General features: G+C 40.4%; 1 protein-coding gene across 12 annotated transcripts in view; it reads right to left on the bottom strand.

The window, feature by feature from the left end:
• The window catches only part of MAGI2 (membrane associated guanylate kinase, WW and PDZ domain containing 2), a 923,418-nt gene that overhangs the window by 509,260 nt on the left and 396,706 nt on the right, over positions 1–17,452 (bottom strand). The window contains exon 1 of one of the 12 annotated variants that reach the window (XM_056573433.1): positions 490–509. The exons of 10 other annotated variants lie outside the window; for them this stretch is intronic. The gene's annotated coding sequence lies outside the window, so the exon portion shown is untranslated. Of the gene's footprint in view, positions 1–26; positions 249–489; positions 510–17,452 lie in introns of those variants that run through there. One more of the 12 variants, XM_056573430.1, reaches the window with a different exon arrangement.

The raw sequence follows: 17,452 nt of genomic DNA, 5'->3' as shown, positions 1-17,452 counted from the left end.
GAGACATATACCCAGTCATCTCTTACCTTATTGTCATCCTCAGCCTCTCCATCCTCCTGAATTGAAGTCACCTGTACTGATCCATCCCATTTTCAAAAGGAGACGGACATTATTCTCCCTGATAGAAGAAGCCTCAGCTGTGCTGAGCTATATATTTTTCCAGAGCGGATGCCTAGAATTTTCTGCACAAACCAGACACAGCCACAAACTGCAGCTGAGCTCCCTTTCTCCCCTCCCTTTAAGAGATGAAGCTAGTGCTCCCCTTAGTCTCTCCCAGCCTGTTCTTGCTGTCTTTCCTCTCTCCCCCTCCCCCTCCTAACCAAACTCAGCCCAGCCAGGGTCATTTACATTTCTCAGCATGATGACCCCTCTGCATCCCTTCATCTGCACTGTTTGTAGGGTCTGCTAGACTGGGGAATAGCCTTTATAGAAATATTTCTAGCAATTGATATTAAACAAATCATAACCAGAATAACATAGCGAACATACCCAGGTGCCGAGCTAACTGAAATATATATTCTGCAGTATGTGATCTGTCTTCAGCGCCAGCGGATTGCCATAGATTTTCAATTTTTTCCCCTTTCTAAATGACATTATTATTCCAGGTTTCCTCAGGAGGGGGTTGGTAAAGAATTTTCTTCAGCTAGGGTTGTGAACAGCAAATTTCCTCTTCCTCCCCAGGTATCAGCTGCAGTAATAAGGATGATTTGAAAGCAGATGACCTCTCTGACATTACCAGTGTTTATCTGCATCAGCTGAACCCAATGGCAAGTGGAGAGAATATATCAGAGCTGAGGCCATGTACACTCCGCGTTTTACTATACATCAGGGTTGTCCCTTGACGTATACCTCTGACGTATACACCAGGTGTATGCTATAGAGTCGCAAATGTCCGCCACAAAAAAAATTCTGTACAATTACTTATTTTGCAGTGGTCCATTGTATAAGAAAGCACAGACTGCTGTGTTCTCCTATACATTAAGTTAAAAGCAGGAAAAATAGGCAAGTGTAGGGTACTTTCACATCAGTAGATTTGTGTGCCGAAAAACCGCTACGTGTTACAGTATCAATGTGATTGGGATTTTAAGAAAGCTCCTTTACACGCTGCAGGGAAAATATGCAGGGAAATCTGCAGAGAAATTAACCTGCAATTTTAAATCCCTTGTATGCCAATTTATTTTGCATACCAGCCCCCTGATGACGTTACCAGTGCACATGTGCATACATTCATCATCACACAGATCCGCAGCTTGTGTGTCAGGTTGTGCTGTGCTGCAATGGGTGGGGTGATTGATGTGTGGGAGGGAAATAAGTCACTTCCACCTTCAAACAAAGAACCTTCAAACAAAGAATCCTGGGGATTGTAGTCTGAGGGAGGCCACAGAAACAGGAAGCAGCCAGTTCCCAAAAACAAGCCAGCCATGTGATGGGGTAACAGGACACAGCCATTTACCACAAACACAAGCATAGATCCTTGGAAAGCATGTCCATTACTATATAACACTTAATGACTAAAGTCACCTTATGTTAGCTAACCTCTTTAAGGCTAGTTCCATACTGCGTTAAAGCTTCATCAAACATATCCATTGGCACACCCACTAAAAATGGGATGCCCACATATACTGACACTGAGGGCAACAAATGCTATTCATTTTAATAGCCCGAGTTTGGCTCAGTTAGTAAACATATGCTTTATTTTAAGCAGACTGGACAACACAGCAGACCACATTTTTGAATCCACGTAAAATAACACATATGTCCCAAATGGAATCCCGTTTGGGTCATAAATGGCATTTATTGCCCTTCATTACAGTATACATCGCCATCTCATGTTGTTATGTGTTATGCCGATAGATACATCTGACTAAAGCACTAAAACAGTGTGGACCTAGACCCACTTTGGTTTTTCCTCACTGACTTTAACTGGGAAGTAAAAATCTACAATGAAACCAGTGGTGTGGATTTTGCTGCAGACATTTTGCAGACTACCAATTTGAAATACACAATATATTTTTTGCATTTTCACACCTATGTCTGATGCGGCAAATCAGCAACAAATATTTAATGATCTAGAATGAGCTTGCAGCTGCATATTTACATACAGTAACACAGTGTTTTTTTCTGTTCTGTGTAAAAGTACTGTAGGGCTATGTTCACACGTGCGGAATTCCGCATTGGAGTTCCACATGCAGATTCTGCTGCAGAGTCTCATTGAATTCAATGGAATTCTGCTGCACTGTGCACAGTGTCTGCAGAAAGGATGAACATGTCCATTCCTTCTGTGGACTGCGCACAGAATGCATTGCTGTATTTGAGACAGTGCATTCCATGCGCTCCTAGCGACAGGACATTCCGACGTGTGAACATAGCCCAAGGGTGTATTCACATACTTTAAAAAATGCACATTGTTGTGGTTTTGCTGTGCAGCTATTTGTTGTGTGTTGTTCTCAAAGTCAATGTTTTGGTAAAAAAGAGCATAATTTTCAAATGTGTTTTTTTTTTTCTTGTATGTGGTCCTGAACTGCATTATGGGAACATAACCTAGATATCTAGTCAACTTGATAAGGGCTCCATTGTGATGGCTTGAAGACTGTCACAACATCTCCAAAATGGTCATGTGGAGTGTTTCTGATATGCTTTAATTAGTATCTACCAAAAGTAAACAATGGAGGGGCAACTGGTATACCTAGCAACAGGGTCATGGGGTACATGGGGAGCAAAAGCTAGTCCATTAGGTCTGATCACACAGTGAATTGGGGATTTGAAGCCACAGAATAGTCAGACACTGCCTATATTGGTCCCTTTTCACTGCCTAAAGTGTCTTAAAGGGACAGATAAGCTACAGAACTTAACTAAGGAAATAGAAGAATTGTAACTGTGACTAAGCTTGCATGGTTCCAGCACTGTGTCTACAACTTTCTTGCTCTGATTGCACTTTGGCATTAGTTTTCTAAGGCAACTATTACTTGCAGATGTCATCAGGGCTCACAGTCTGTTTAAAGGGGATTGGCATACCATGCCTTTGTTGCTAATTGAGAATTATACCCTTTTTTGCCAACTGTTCCTGGTGCATCTGATTCTTATTTCTATTTGACCTTCATCCAGATCTCAGCCTTTTTCCTAGGTATCGCATCTCACTTGCCCTTTGGATTGTTTGTCAGGTACCTGTTGTTTTACTCCTGGCTCTGACCCTTAGCTCCACTACTCCTGTCTACTCCTCTGGCTTATTCCGTCCTAACAGCTTCCTGATGATGACCATTCCTAACTATGCCACCATTACTACTTCCCATGCAGGGGTTACAGGTAAATGTCAGAGAATCCCTTAGACTCCTCACCCAAGTTTAGTCAGCATCAAATGGATAATGGCCTAGAGAATTCACATCTCCAGTATATAACCATGACAGGAACAGTAGGCCATAAAGTTAAACAGTACGGCTGTATGTACTCCCCTGGTTCTTGATGTTTATTAACTTGCCAAACAAGTGGCCAAGCAAAGTTCCTGCCACAAAGAAATGAAACAGTTTACTGAGTGGTCTGCAATCACCTACCTCTTTTCCTTCTGCTGCCCCTGTGATCTAGCAGACTTCTTCTGTGACCACCCATTTTCCAGTTCCTCCTTGATACTTGATCCTAAGACTTGCCAGATTATTATTTGTACTAAACTAGGTTTCCAGATAAATTGGTAATTAAGAATTTCCCCTTAACCCTTAAAGTGTACCTGTCATCAACAAAATATTTTAATATAATGTAGATAACACCAATATATGTATATTTGTAATATACATTGGTTAAAAATTGTGTATATTTTGGGTGAAAAAATGCTGTCTCTACAGCTATTGTCTGTGTGTCTCTATGATGAGTCCAAAAACAGGAAGTGAGGGTAGGACGAGCAGGGCTCTGAGCAGACTCCTGGCTTGTCAATCATCCTGCTGTATGTGCCAGGAGCACGTTATAGAGCCTCAGTGCACACTGTCCTGCTTTTTCTTAGTGCACAGAACCCTTCTTGCCCACCCTCACTTCCTGTATTTGGACTCCTCATAGAGACACACAGACAATAACTGCAGGTACAAAAATATACATATTTTTTAACCAATGTATATTACAAATATACGTATAATGGTATTATCTTCATTATATAAAACTTATTTATTTTTATTTTTTTTACCACAGGTACACTTTAATGACTCAATCTCCTAAGAAACTGGAGTGGATGTTTATTTCTGGGAGGTCTAAAACAATGTTTTCGAACCAGTGTGGGAGTTTTAGTTTTGCTGGAGACACACTGGTTGGGTAACACTACAGAAAGGAAAAGCGATCACTACTGTCCTTGCTTGGCCCTAACCAAGGCAATGCTCCTGCACAGCACCTGCATGTAGTATCCCCTCTTGTCCATGGATGGAATAAAGCACTTTATGAAGACTTGGTGAGTGTGGCCTTTCTATTCTTTATCTTGAATATTGGACTGTCACTGGACTTTAGGCACAGCACCACCAATTGTGCATACTGTCAGCTACCCACATGAGTTTATCTGCAGACTGCAAATATATATAGAAGTTGCATGAAGTAGTGCCAGTTCACATCTACAATCACATGTTTGGATTCACTGTTCTATATAAAATAGAGCACACTTGACAACCAGCAGCCTGCTTTAAAATGGAAATGGAGTGAGATCCCTCTGAACAAAGTGTGGGAGCTGCTTTGAATGCTCTTGCACAGCACCCACATGTAGTATCCCCTCTTGTCATTGGATGGAATAAAGCACTTTGTGAAGACTTGGTGAGTGCGGCCTTTCTATTCTGTATCTTGAATATAGGACTAACCTTCATCTGTCCCCCCATTCCTATTCCAGGGGCACCCATGCAGTTATGCTTAATGGTTCTGACACAGCAAACAAAAAGTTGCTGTTTGACCCAGTGGCCATGTTAATACTCTGGGCAGAGGACATCTAAATGACTCGTGTGCCCCTTAAGGTTAGAAATATTCCAAGGACTAAATGAGAGTGGGGAGAAAATCTTACATCTGACTGATGAAAAGTTGTTAGTTTCCATCACCATAAAATTCAAGTCTCTCCCATGAATTGTGTCCTGCTTCTGTGGACTCAGGAATTGCATAGTACAGTCTTCTACAAAAAGTTCCAACTCTGTTGATGTTTTAAGAACTTCTATGACTCAACTTCATTAATGGATTATCTATTTCTTAGAGTAGAGTCAGACTAGAAATGAGTGAATTGATCCATTTTAATTTGATTTTGCTCTGATTTTCACTTTACAGATGAAGTTAAAGTCTATGGACTTTCACTGCTTTCATACACAACTCACTCGACTTGCAGAGTTGGGGACAGTATTCAGTTAAATGCTACAGCCCCATTGAACTAGCCATTGATAAGGGTCTCATCAGCTAGATGAGCAAATTACTTCTCCAGGCTAAATCTGCATAGTTAGATCAAAGATAAATGGAAGACAATACCCAAGATATGCACTGTTAGTACCCACCAGTTTTTTAAATGTACATAAAGAAGACAGCTGAAACAATGCACTGGCAGTGGTCCTTTTAACCAGAATAATGTACTCTACCACACTGCAAAAACTGTTCAGGAATAGTTTAACCCCTTAACGACCACGGACGTATATATTTATGTCCATAGCCGGCTCCCGTTATGTGAAGCGCGCTCAGGAGCTGAGCGTGCTTCATACCTGGTGGGTCCCGGTTGCTATCAGCAACCAGGACCAGTGGCTAATACCAGACATTGCTGATCGGGCTGATGTCCGGTATTAACCCTTTAGACGCTGCAATCAAAGTTGATGGTGGCATCTAAAACAGGAGAAAACAGTTGCTGGTTAGCTTGGAGGGCTGTTCGGGACCGCCGCTGTGAAATCGCTGCATCCCGAACAGCTGAAAGGACAGCAGGAGGGTGCTTACCTTTCTCATTGCTGTCCGATCGGCGTTCTATTGCTCCAAGCCTTCCATGCAGGCTGGAGCAGCAGAGCACCGATTACACTGATTAATACTATGTTATGGCATAGCATTGAATAGTGTATGCAATCAAAAGATTGCATGTTATAGTCCCCTACAGCTAAAAAAAAAATAAGAAAAAGTGTAAAGAAAAAAAGTTCATAAATGTGAATAAGCCCCTCCCTTAATAAAAGTTTGAATCACCCCCATTTCCCATTTTTGGAAATAAAATAGTGTAATAAAGAATTTAAAAATAATCATATGTGGTACCGTTGCGTGCATAAATGTCCGAACTATTAAAATATAATGTTAATTAAGCGGCACAGTCAATGGCGTATGCATAAAAAATTCCAAAGTCCAAAATTGCTTATTTTTGGTCACTTTGTATACCCTAAAAAAAATGTGCGATCAAAAAGTCCCATCAAAACAAAAATGATACCGATAAAAACTTCAGATCATGGCGCAAAAAATTAGCCCACATACATCCCTGTATATGGAAAAAAAAAGTTATAAGGGTCAGAATATAACAATTTTACACATACTAATTTTGGTTCATGTAGTTATATTTTTTTTAAATAGTTATATAAAATAATAACACGAAAATTGAGTGGCTACACACTAAAAAGAACTGGGCAGAGTTTTGACCAAGGTACTGAACTATACTCATAGTGCCGAAAAATAATTTAAAACCAAATAAATTAGGGATCGGACCTCAAGGTATAAACTGACTAGTGTTATAGGTGTGTAATTATTTACATAATAGTAGGAGTGTAACTAGAGTAATAATATGTAGCTGGTTTCATGTAAAATTGCATAATTTATTAGATAAATACAACAACTAATATCTGAGCAGGGACCTTGCTACAGATCTAGTGATATATGGTTAATAAAATAATGATAAGTTTATTAAACAATACTAGGATGAAAATAAAACAAAGTTAGTAAATAGGCTGCATTCGAGCTTCCAAAATCGTATCTGTGCATCGGAACTTCAAATCATGATGGGAACCCAGCCTTAAAGGGTACCTCTCATCAAAAAAACTTTTGATATATTATAGATTAATGTATGCAGAATAACTTTACAATTGCATGTTATTAAAAAATATGCTTCTTTCTATTAAATTTTCCACTTTGAAGAAATGACCACTAGGGGTCTCCCTACCAGTCCTGGCAGCAAGCATTTCAGACTCATGCTGGAGTCCTAAACACTACCAGCTGCCAGTCTGCTTTGTTCACAAAGGAGAACACTCAGAGCCTGTTTGGCTGTGAACAAAGCAGGCTGGCCGCTCTGAGTGTTTAGGACTCCAGCATGAATCAGAAATGCTTGCTGACAGGACTGATCGGGAAAAATACAATAGAAAGAAGCATATTTTTCATTAACATGCTATTGGAAAGTTATTCAACATTCATTAATTTAAAATATATTTAAAGTTTATTTGATGAGAGGTACCCTTTAATGATAAAGTCTCTATTCGTAGACTTTAAAGTCAAGTAATCACGTTGGTTATGCTAGATCCAATATGAAGCCATAAGTGGGATGACTGAATTACTGTATCAGATGCCAGCAACGGTAGTGTTGAGCGGCATAGGCCATATTCGAATTCGCGAATATTCGCGAATATATGGACGAATATTCGTCATATATTCGCGAATATTCGCATATTCGTTATATTCTCGTTTTATTTTCGCATATGCGAAAATGCGCGTATGCGAAAATTAACATATGTGAATATTAGCATATACAAAATTAGTACGCGCGGAAATTTGCATATGCGAAAATTTGCATATGCTAATTTTCGTATATGCAAATTTTCGCGCACCAGTCTCACACAGTAGTATTACAGCCTTCTTTACACCACACAAGCTGGAAGCAGAGAGGGGTGATCACTGTGATGTGTACTGTGAAAAAAAAAAACGAATATTCGTAATTACGAATAGATAGCGCTATATTCGCGAAATTCGCGAATTCGCGAATATGCGATATTCGCGAATAATATTCGAATTGCGAATATTCGTGAGCAACACTAAGCAACGGATATCTCAGTTTAATAACAGTTGTAGGTTACAGTAATAGTTTCAGTGCAGGGATAAAGTATTTTCTGAATGTATCAAGAGTTAGCAGAGTAGAGATACAGTCTATCCAGTTAGGATGGGCTATACAGCTAGGCACAGGCTGCGCCCGACCTGCAGATACAAGATACCTGTATTAATGATGACGAGCTTCAACATCAATATGATTTTATTAAACATATATCACTAGATCTGTAGCAAGGGCCCTGCTCAGATACAGTCATTGTATTTATCTAATAAATTATGCAATTTTATATAAAACCAGCTACATATTATTACTCTAGTTACACTTCTACTATTATGTAAATAATAACACACCTATAACACTAGTCAGTTTATACCTTGAGGTCTGATCCCAAATTTATTTGATTATAAAATAATATCTATATAAATTATATAGATATAGATAAGGTGTCATTTTTATCGAAAAATGTATTGCATAGAATCGGAACCCCCCAATAGTTACAAAATGGCATTTTTTTTTCAATTTTTCCCCACAAATATTTTTTTTCTGGTTTTGCCATAAATTTTGTGGTGAAATGACTGATGTCACTACAAAGTACAATTTGGTGGCGCAAAAAAACAAACAAAAAAACCTCATATGGGGCTGTAGGTGCAAAATTGAAAGCATTCTGATTTTTAGAAGGTGAGGTGGAAAAAAAGAAAGTGCAAAAATGAAAACTGTGGTCCTTAACCCCTTAAGGACCAGGGTTTTTTCCGTTTTTGCATTTTCGTTTTTTGCTCCTTGCCTTTAAAAAATCATAACTCTTTCAATTTTGCACCTAAAAATCCATATGATGGCTTATTTTTGCACCAATTCTACTTTGTAATGACGTCAGTCATTTTGGCCAAAAATCTACGGTGAAACGGAAAAAAAATCATTGTGTTACAAAATTGAAAAAAAAACAAACACCGTTTTGTAAATTTTGGGGGCTTCCGTTTCTACGTAGTAAATTTTTTAGGTAAAAATGACACCTTAACTTTATTCTGTAGGTCCATACGATTAAAATGACACCCTACTTCTATAGGTTTGATTTTGTCGTACTTCTGGAAAAAATCATAACTACATGCAGGAAAATTAATACGTTTAAAATTGTCATTTCTGACCCCTATAACTTTTTTATTTTTCCGTGTATGGGGCGGTATGAGGGCTAATTTTTTGCGCCGTAATCTGAAGTTTTTAACGGTACCATTTTTGCATTGATAGGACTTATTGATCGCTTTTTATTCATTTTTAAATTATATAAAAAGTGACCAAAAATGCACTATTTTGGACTTTGGAATTTTTTTGCGCGTACACCATTGATCAAGCGGTTTAATTAACGATATATTTTTATAATTCGGACATTTCTGCACGCGGTGATACCATATGTGTTTATTTTTATTTTTATTTACACTGTGTTTTTTTTTTTTATGGGAAAAGGGGGGTGATTCAAACTTTTAATAGGGGAGGGGTTAAATGATCTTTATTCACTTTTTTTAAAAACTTTTTTTTTTGCAGTGTTATAGCTCCCATAGGGACCTATAACACTGCACACACTGATCTTTATCATTGATCACTGGTTTCTCATAGGAAACCAGTGATCAATGATTCTGCCGCTTGACTGCTCATGCCTGGATCTCAGGCACTGAGCAGTCATTCGGCGATCGGACAGCGAGGAGGCAGGTAGGGACCCTCCCGCTGACCTGTAAGCTGTTCAGGATGCCACGATTTCGCCACGGCTATCCCGAACAGCCCACTGAGTTAACCGGCAGTTTTTACTTTCACTTTTAGCCGTGTGGCTCAGCTCTGAGCGCGCGGCTAAAGGGTTAATAGCACGCAGCACCACGATCGGCGCTGCGCGCTATTAGAGGCGGGTCCCAGCTTCACTATGACGCTGGGCCCGCCGTGATATGATGCGTGGTTACCGTGTAACCCTGCGTTATATCACGGGAGCAGGACCAAGGTTGTACCGGTACGTCCTTGGTCCTTAAGGGGTTAACTGGTTAAGGAATATGATAAACAGTTGAAGGTGTTGCCTTGCACTACAAATTCTAACACAAACAAATTCTTGCTCAAACTGATCAAGTATTTTGGGATGTGCTGGAGATCAAGTCAGATCCATTTAGGTTGCACCTTGCAACTTACAGGATCTGCTGCCACTTGGTGCCAGATACTACAATTAATTGATGGAGTAAAAGGGGTACTCCGGTGGAAAACTTTTATTTTATTTTAAATCAACTGGTGATAGAAAGTTAAACAGATTTGTAAATTAAAGGCAAAAAACAGAGATATCAATGTCCGGCACTGCTGCTGACCACCGAAAAGGACCTGGATCTAGGATGAATAGGAGTAATCCCCGAAGCTGAGGTAGTGCTCTGACTTGTGAGACGAGTCAAATACAATGTGCAAGGAGAAGGTGAAAAAGTCGGCAGACTCACCAAGGCTTCTTTTTTCAGGGTTGCTTCTTTATTAAATACTCACATACAAAACTTTGTGCGAAAGGGGAGAGAGGATCACATGGAGAGGGGTATTCACTGTCTGGCAAGACAGTGAATACCCCTCTCCATGTGATCCTCTCTCCCCTTTCGCACAAAGTTTTGTATGTGAGTATTTAATAAAGAAGCAACCCTGAAAAAAGAAGCCTTGGTGAGTCTGCCGACTTTTTCACCTTCTCCTTGCACATTAGATTTGTAAATTACTTCTATTAAAACATCTTAATTCTTCTAGTACTTACTAGCTGCTGAATATTACAGCAGAAATTCTTTTCTTTTTGAAACACAGTGCTCTCTGCTGACATCATGACCACAGAGCTCTCTGCTGACATAGTAACTGTCCAGAGCAGCATATGTTTGCTCTGGGGATTTTCTTCTACTCTGGACAGTTCTTAAAATGGACAGATATATCAGCAGAGAGCTCTGTGGTCATGATGTCAGCAGAGAGCTCTGTGTTCCAAAAAGAAAATAATTTCCTCTGTAGTATTCAGCAGCCATAAGTACTAGAAGGATTAAGATTTTTTAATAGAAGTAATTTATAAATCTGTTTAACTTTCTAGCACCAGTTGATTTAAAAAAAAGTTTTCCACCGGAGTACCCCTTTAAAGCCTTGATGGGTCAAAACTTGTCTTGTGGGAATATACACAATATTAGTTTGTGGTCCAATCAATCATTTGGTTATGAGACTTAATTTTAAGACTAACCACATAAGATAGCAATGGTCAGAAAAATGCAAATGCTATTTAATAAAATGTCCTTACATATTAAACTTGACTTCTGTAATGGACTTTATATCAGGGGTTTACGTTTGGTGCAAAATGTCCATGGATTCACAGAACACATTTATTTTTAAATGCCTATATGGTACAGTTTTCGTCATCACTAACATCAGTCCCTGTCCCCAGTCACAAGTGTATTACCCTTATGACAGTAGGTCTAATTTTATAGGAAGCTGCTAAATCTAGCAGTATATTTTAGGAATGTAGGAAGGAACTGGAATGCCTGAAGGAAAGCCATGTAAACGTAATACTCTTATGTACACCTTTTATGTAAATTACTCCTTTAATAGCGGGAGTCTTTTAGAAATAGGAGAGTGTGCACTGTTTACAGCTCCTATCTTCAGAAACATGATATATTTCATTAATAAATGAGAATAGTTAAAGTGGATCTGTTATCTAAGGATAGGAAAGGATATCTAAGCTCAGAAAAATAGTTTTCTATTCTGGTGTCTACTGTGTGAATGATGTAATTCATAGTTTGGGACGCCAGGGGAACATTAATCACCATGTTCCAAAGTTTAGACAGTTCTCCTGGACCAAGCGCTGGGGACAATAATAACTACAGATGCAGGGTTACAGAAAACTTTCACTGAGGCAGGTATGTTAGTAAAATCCTTTACAGTACAGATCAGAATAGGGGAAATACAGAGTAACCCTTGGGAGCCTGCTGCTAGTGGTTTTCCATTTACTGTTTTATGCTGCTGCAGACTTTATACTATAGTTTTAGACTTGTGACAACCCTTGCTGACTTTAGACTGACAGAAGAATATTCCCCCGGAGCTTCTAACTTATAACCAGGCTTGGAACTGTACCTGTGCGATGGGGTTCTTCGAAATTGTGTTGCTGTAGAGTTTAGAGTTCTCCTTAGACCTCCTCAGATTATTACAGACTTCTCCCAGCTCATCTCCACACTGTACCTCAGCTCTCCTCCAACCACTACTCCTAACTAATAACTCCTCCCCCCTACACTACATAAGGATTAACTGTAATGGGGGCATCCCATTGGGGCATCAGGATCAGCTGGTTCACTCTGCATGACTTCACTTAAGGCTACAGTAACACTGATAGACATATGTATAGCACAAAATGGCAGAATAACAAAATACAATTTATCCTGGAGTAGTGGGCCCAGAACAGTGATACTGGAAGTGCCTGAGGCCATGTTTACAGGACAACATCCTGTACTGGGTCACCACACTATTATTTTATTTAATGTCTTTATGTAAAAAATATTGTTTACATGCTGCTAGAGGACTTGTCAACTGCCCTGAGAAAAAAATTCTTGTTTAAGATATAACTTTATTGGTATACACTAAAAAATTTTGGTTTAAAAGAAAAAAAACTAAAGTTTTTTTCTTTGCCTTTACTTTATATGTGACATTGCGGACTGGTTGCCTCCAGATCTTTGCATGCTGTACATGCATTGAACCCACTGATCGAGGTAAGATGTAGATCAAGTGGAACTCAACCTTTTTTTCCCCGGTCAGTGGGTTCAATGTGTTTATAACTTGGTTAGCAGGTGAGCAGTTTATAACCCACCCCATGCTGATACTACAGTGCCCCAGGTAATGCACCAGGTGTTCCTGTTTTTTTTTTTTTTCTCTACTGTAGAAAAAGGGGCCAGACAGTACTAATTGAACAATTTTGTAGATCATCAAGAGTATTGTGAGGTCAGTATGACTTTTTTGTGACTCTATATATATATATACAACTGTAAATTAGTTTAATTTAGTGTCTGAACATGTGTTTGATGGCTGGTTTCACAAATGTTATGTGATCTTTGCCCCGATGTTCATTTTTAGCAGCATACAAAATGAGGGTTGTCTCAGGTTTTCCCAGGTTGCAGTGCAACTGGAGACATTACATCACTAGTTAGGTGTTCAGAGGGAGCCTGCCTGCTTCAATTGGTGGAGCAACCGCTGGATGGGAAGGAGATCATTCTGCACAAGGCTTCAAGGAATTGTAGTTTCATGAGCAGCCCGAATAGCTCAGGTGTGCTGCAATGGGTTGGGTGGCTGGGGTGTTTGAGGAAGAAAAGTGACCTTACACTTACAAACAAGGGATCATGGGACTTGCCATTAGAGGGATGGAACTCCAACAGGAAATAGCCATTTCAAAAAAAGAAATCAGCAGCATTATGGTGGATTCACAACACAGCTATTTAGCCCCAAGACAAACACAGATCCTTCCTATACATGTCCATTACTGTCTGGCAGGTAAGTACTAAAATCACTTTATAGTGGATAATCCCTTTAACTGTTCTCCTGCATGTGTAAATTTCACGAATGGCTGTTGCAAAATCACTATAAATCTCTTTTGCCTTCAGCTTAGAATTTTCAACATGTGAAAATGTTGCAATTTTTGAAATATCATTTACATCAATTGAGTCACACACTCAACTATGTAGCAATAAAATCCTGACATCTAACACAATCCTGTTTGTCGGTAAATGACATCTGCTGGGTAAAGAGACAAAGAAGTAGTTAAGTATTACTGTATTACCCAAATCAGATGAAAGAAAGCCTTTCAAGTTTATCAGCCCATGTAGAAGAAAGGTTTATCAAATGGACATAAGACTTTAATACCTTTGTGTTCATGGCAATGACAAGCTAGACTTCCGTGGTTAACATAATTGTTCCATTTATTGGAATAGCGGATTTATTGCTTCTGCTATTGCAATTGCAAAAGTTGTTCCAAAGCAATTAAAAAGATTAAATGTCAACATAGGGAGATGGATATTATTTCATTACAGTAACTCAATGAGACAAAAATACATCATATTCGCATATTTGTAGACCTCATTATTTAACAATGTACCACCTGTAAGTATAACAACCACTTAATGGGGTACTCTGTCCCTACTACATCTTATCCCCCATCCAAAGGATAGGGGATAAGATGTCTGATCGCGGGGGTCCCGCCGCTGGAGACCCCCGCGATCTGTCATTCAGCATCCACCTTTGCGAGCTCTCCACAGCGCTGGTGGCTCTGAGTATGCAGCATGTTGACCACAGGGCCGGAGAATCATGATGTCACAACTCCGCCCCCATGTATTTCATGCCCTACCCCCTCAATGCAAGTCTATTGGAGGGGGTGTGACGGCCGTTACGCCCCTTCCCATAGACTTGCATTGAGGTGGCGGGGTGTGATGTCACACGGGGGGCAGAGTCGTGACATCACGATAATCCGGCCCCGTGGTCGTCACACTGCACACTCGGAGCCTCCAGTACTTGCAGAGTGCAGAGAGCTTGCAAAGGTGGGTGCTGAATGACAGATTGGGGGGACCCCCGTGATCAGACATCTTTAGGATGGGGATGAGATGTATTAGGGCCGGAGTACCCCTTTAATGCCTTATTTTCCTTTACATGTATGGAACAAAAAGTCAGACTAGTGCTAAACAACTTTTGTTATCTGAATATTCACTTCTCTATGGTCTTATTAACCCAATTCTTCTTTATCTTGGTGGAGGAATGCTGGCGTCTGAAGTGATCACTTTTACTATACAAAGATCCAAGGGAAGAGAAATACACTTTTTATGTGATGTTGACCATTCACTAGGGATTTTAAATGGCCAAAAAGGCATTTTCTGTAGCTTGTTGGAGACTTTATGTGACATGAATGAGCATGATAGACACTGACCTAAGGCAGATTTCTGAGGAAACGATCTGCCGTGTTAAATTTTTTCAATGTCAGGTGCCGTCTTTGGAAAGTCGTTCAGGCCAAGTGACAGATTTGCATCCTGTTAATAGAAGCCAAGATAGGTCACAGATCAAGGTGATATGTTAGTTAAAGACTGATCACTGTCAGGAGATACTGAGACCTGAAAGGGGTTGTTTCAATAAGATAACCCTTGTCCATTTACCTTGTTAGAACAAAAAAGCATCTACTCTTCTCCATTGCTCACTGGTATCTGTGCCTGGTCTCAGCTGCCACAGAACTTCACAGAGCGGCAGATGCCATGTCAAATTGCAGCTCATCCAATCATTGGCCGCAGTAATTTTCCACCTCAGTCACTGATTGGTTGAGCGGCGATGTGATGTAGGGTCTGCAACTCTGTGAAGTGTTGCGGCTAAAACCAGGTGTCAAAACCGGAGGCTAAAAGGGAGAAAGGGAGATGAGTAGAAGCTTTTTTTTGTGCTTATGATACAGTCTGGGCACATAGGTTAAATAATAATTTTCACTGGACAACCCCTTTAAGTACTGTATATATTGGTGTTACACAGCAGACTGAAGTACGTATGGGGATATAAATCTATGGTTTATTCTGATATGATGACAGCCATCCTTTTCCTCCATTCACTCACAGTACCAGTATGATTTAGTTTTTACTGTGTCTACTGCGGTCTAGTGGACTGGTTATTTTCTAAATGAATGGACATTTTTCCACATGAAGATGTTCAGGGAACAGTAGTGTTGTCAGTGTATGGGAAGAAGACCCTGGCATGTTACAATGCCCCCAGACATTTATAGGAGAAATGGAACAATAAGTGAAACCTTAATCAAAATACCCTATTAAATAAAGCTTTATTGCAATATATGTCAAGTTTACGTAAAGTCATAAATAAGCCAAGATAACCGATTATTTATTACTGTGACTTTTAGGGATACATCAATAGTGCCTGACTGACAAATGCTTTGCTACAGAAATCATGGTAAGTGCTGTGGTTAAGTTGATGTCTAATGGGAGCACAAGAAAATTGTCTAGAGGTGATGTCCTATTAAATGACAATTTCTACATGCGCTTATAGACATTATTATATTCATGTTTTATTTAGAAAATATTTTGGCACCAAGATTGTACAGTAAAATATGTGTGCAGATGTTGTCTAATCTGTTTTCTGTTGCCTTCACTTTAAAAACTGGGTGTTAGGCATTTTTTATTTTAAAGAGAAATACACAACCCATGTTTTTCTCACCTTAAAGAAATATTGTCATTTAAGTAAACTTTTGAGATGTTGCACAAATATGTCAAAAGTTTGATCGGTCAGGGTCTAAGGGCTGAAACCTCCTCTGATCATTACTTACAGTTTTGGTTAAAGGGGTACTCCGGTGCTTAGACATGTTATTCCCTATCCAAAGGATAGGGGATAAGATGCCTGATCACGGGAGTCCCGACGCTGGGGACCCCCGTGATCTTGCACGCGGCACCCTGTTTGTAATCAGTCCCTGGAGCGTGTTCGCTCCGGGTCTGATTACTGTCGATCACGGGGCCGGCGGCATGTGACATCACGCCTCCGCCCCCGTGTGACCTCACGCTCCGCCCCTCAATGCAAGTCTATGGGAGGGGGCCTGACAGCTATCACACCCCCTCCCGTAGGCTTGCATTGAGGGGCGTAGCGTGATGTCACACGGAGGCGGAGGTGTGACGTCACACGTCGTCGGCCCTGTGGTCGCCGGTAATCAGACCCGGAGCGAACACGCTTCGGGGACTGATTACAAACGGGGTGCCGCGTGCAAGATCACGGGGGTCCCCAGCGGCGGGACTCCCATGATCTGGCATCTTATCCCCTATCCTTTGGATAGGGGATAAGATGTCTAAGCACCGGAGTACCCCTTTAACCCCTTAAGGACCCATGACGTACCGGTACGTCATGAGTCCACTCTCGATCTATAACGCGGGGCCATGGCGTGGCCCCAAGTCATAGCGGGCCGGGACCCGTGGCTAATAGCGCGCGGCATTGATCGCGGTCCCGCGCGCTATTAACCCTTTAGACGCGGCATTCCAAGTTGAACGCCGCGTCTAAAGTAAAAGTGAAAGCATGCCGGTTAGCTCAGGGAGCTGTTCGGGATAGCCGTGGCGAAATCGCGGCATCACGAACAGCTTACAGGACAGCTGGAGAATCCCTACCTGCCTCCTCGCTGTCCGATCACCGAATGACTGCTCAGTGCCTGAGATCCAGGCATGAGCAATCAAGCGGCAGAATCATCGATCACTGGTTTCCTATGAGAAAGCAGTGATCAATGTAACGGGAGCTATAACACTGCAAAAAAAAAAAAGTGGAAAAAAAAGTGAATAAAGATCATTTAACCCCTTCCCTATTAAAAGTTTTAATCCCCCCCTTTTCCAATAAAAAAAACACAGTGTAAATAAAAATAAACATATATGGTATTGCCGCGTGCAGAAATGTCCAAATTATAAAAATATATAGTTAATTAAACCGCACGGTCAATGGCGT

This window comes from Hyla sarda, chromosome 4 (genome assembly GCF_029499605.1).
Source record: "Hyla sarda isolate aHylSar1 chromosome 4, aHylSar1.hap1, whole genome shotgun sequence".
Taxonomy (NCBI): domain Eukaryota; kingdom Metazoa; phylum Chordata; class Amphibia; order Anura; family Hylidae; genus Hyla; species Hyla sarda.
The sequence above is the reverse complement of the archived record's forward strand: the minus strand, read 5'-3'. Positions and strand labels throughout refer to the sequence as shown.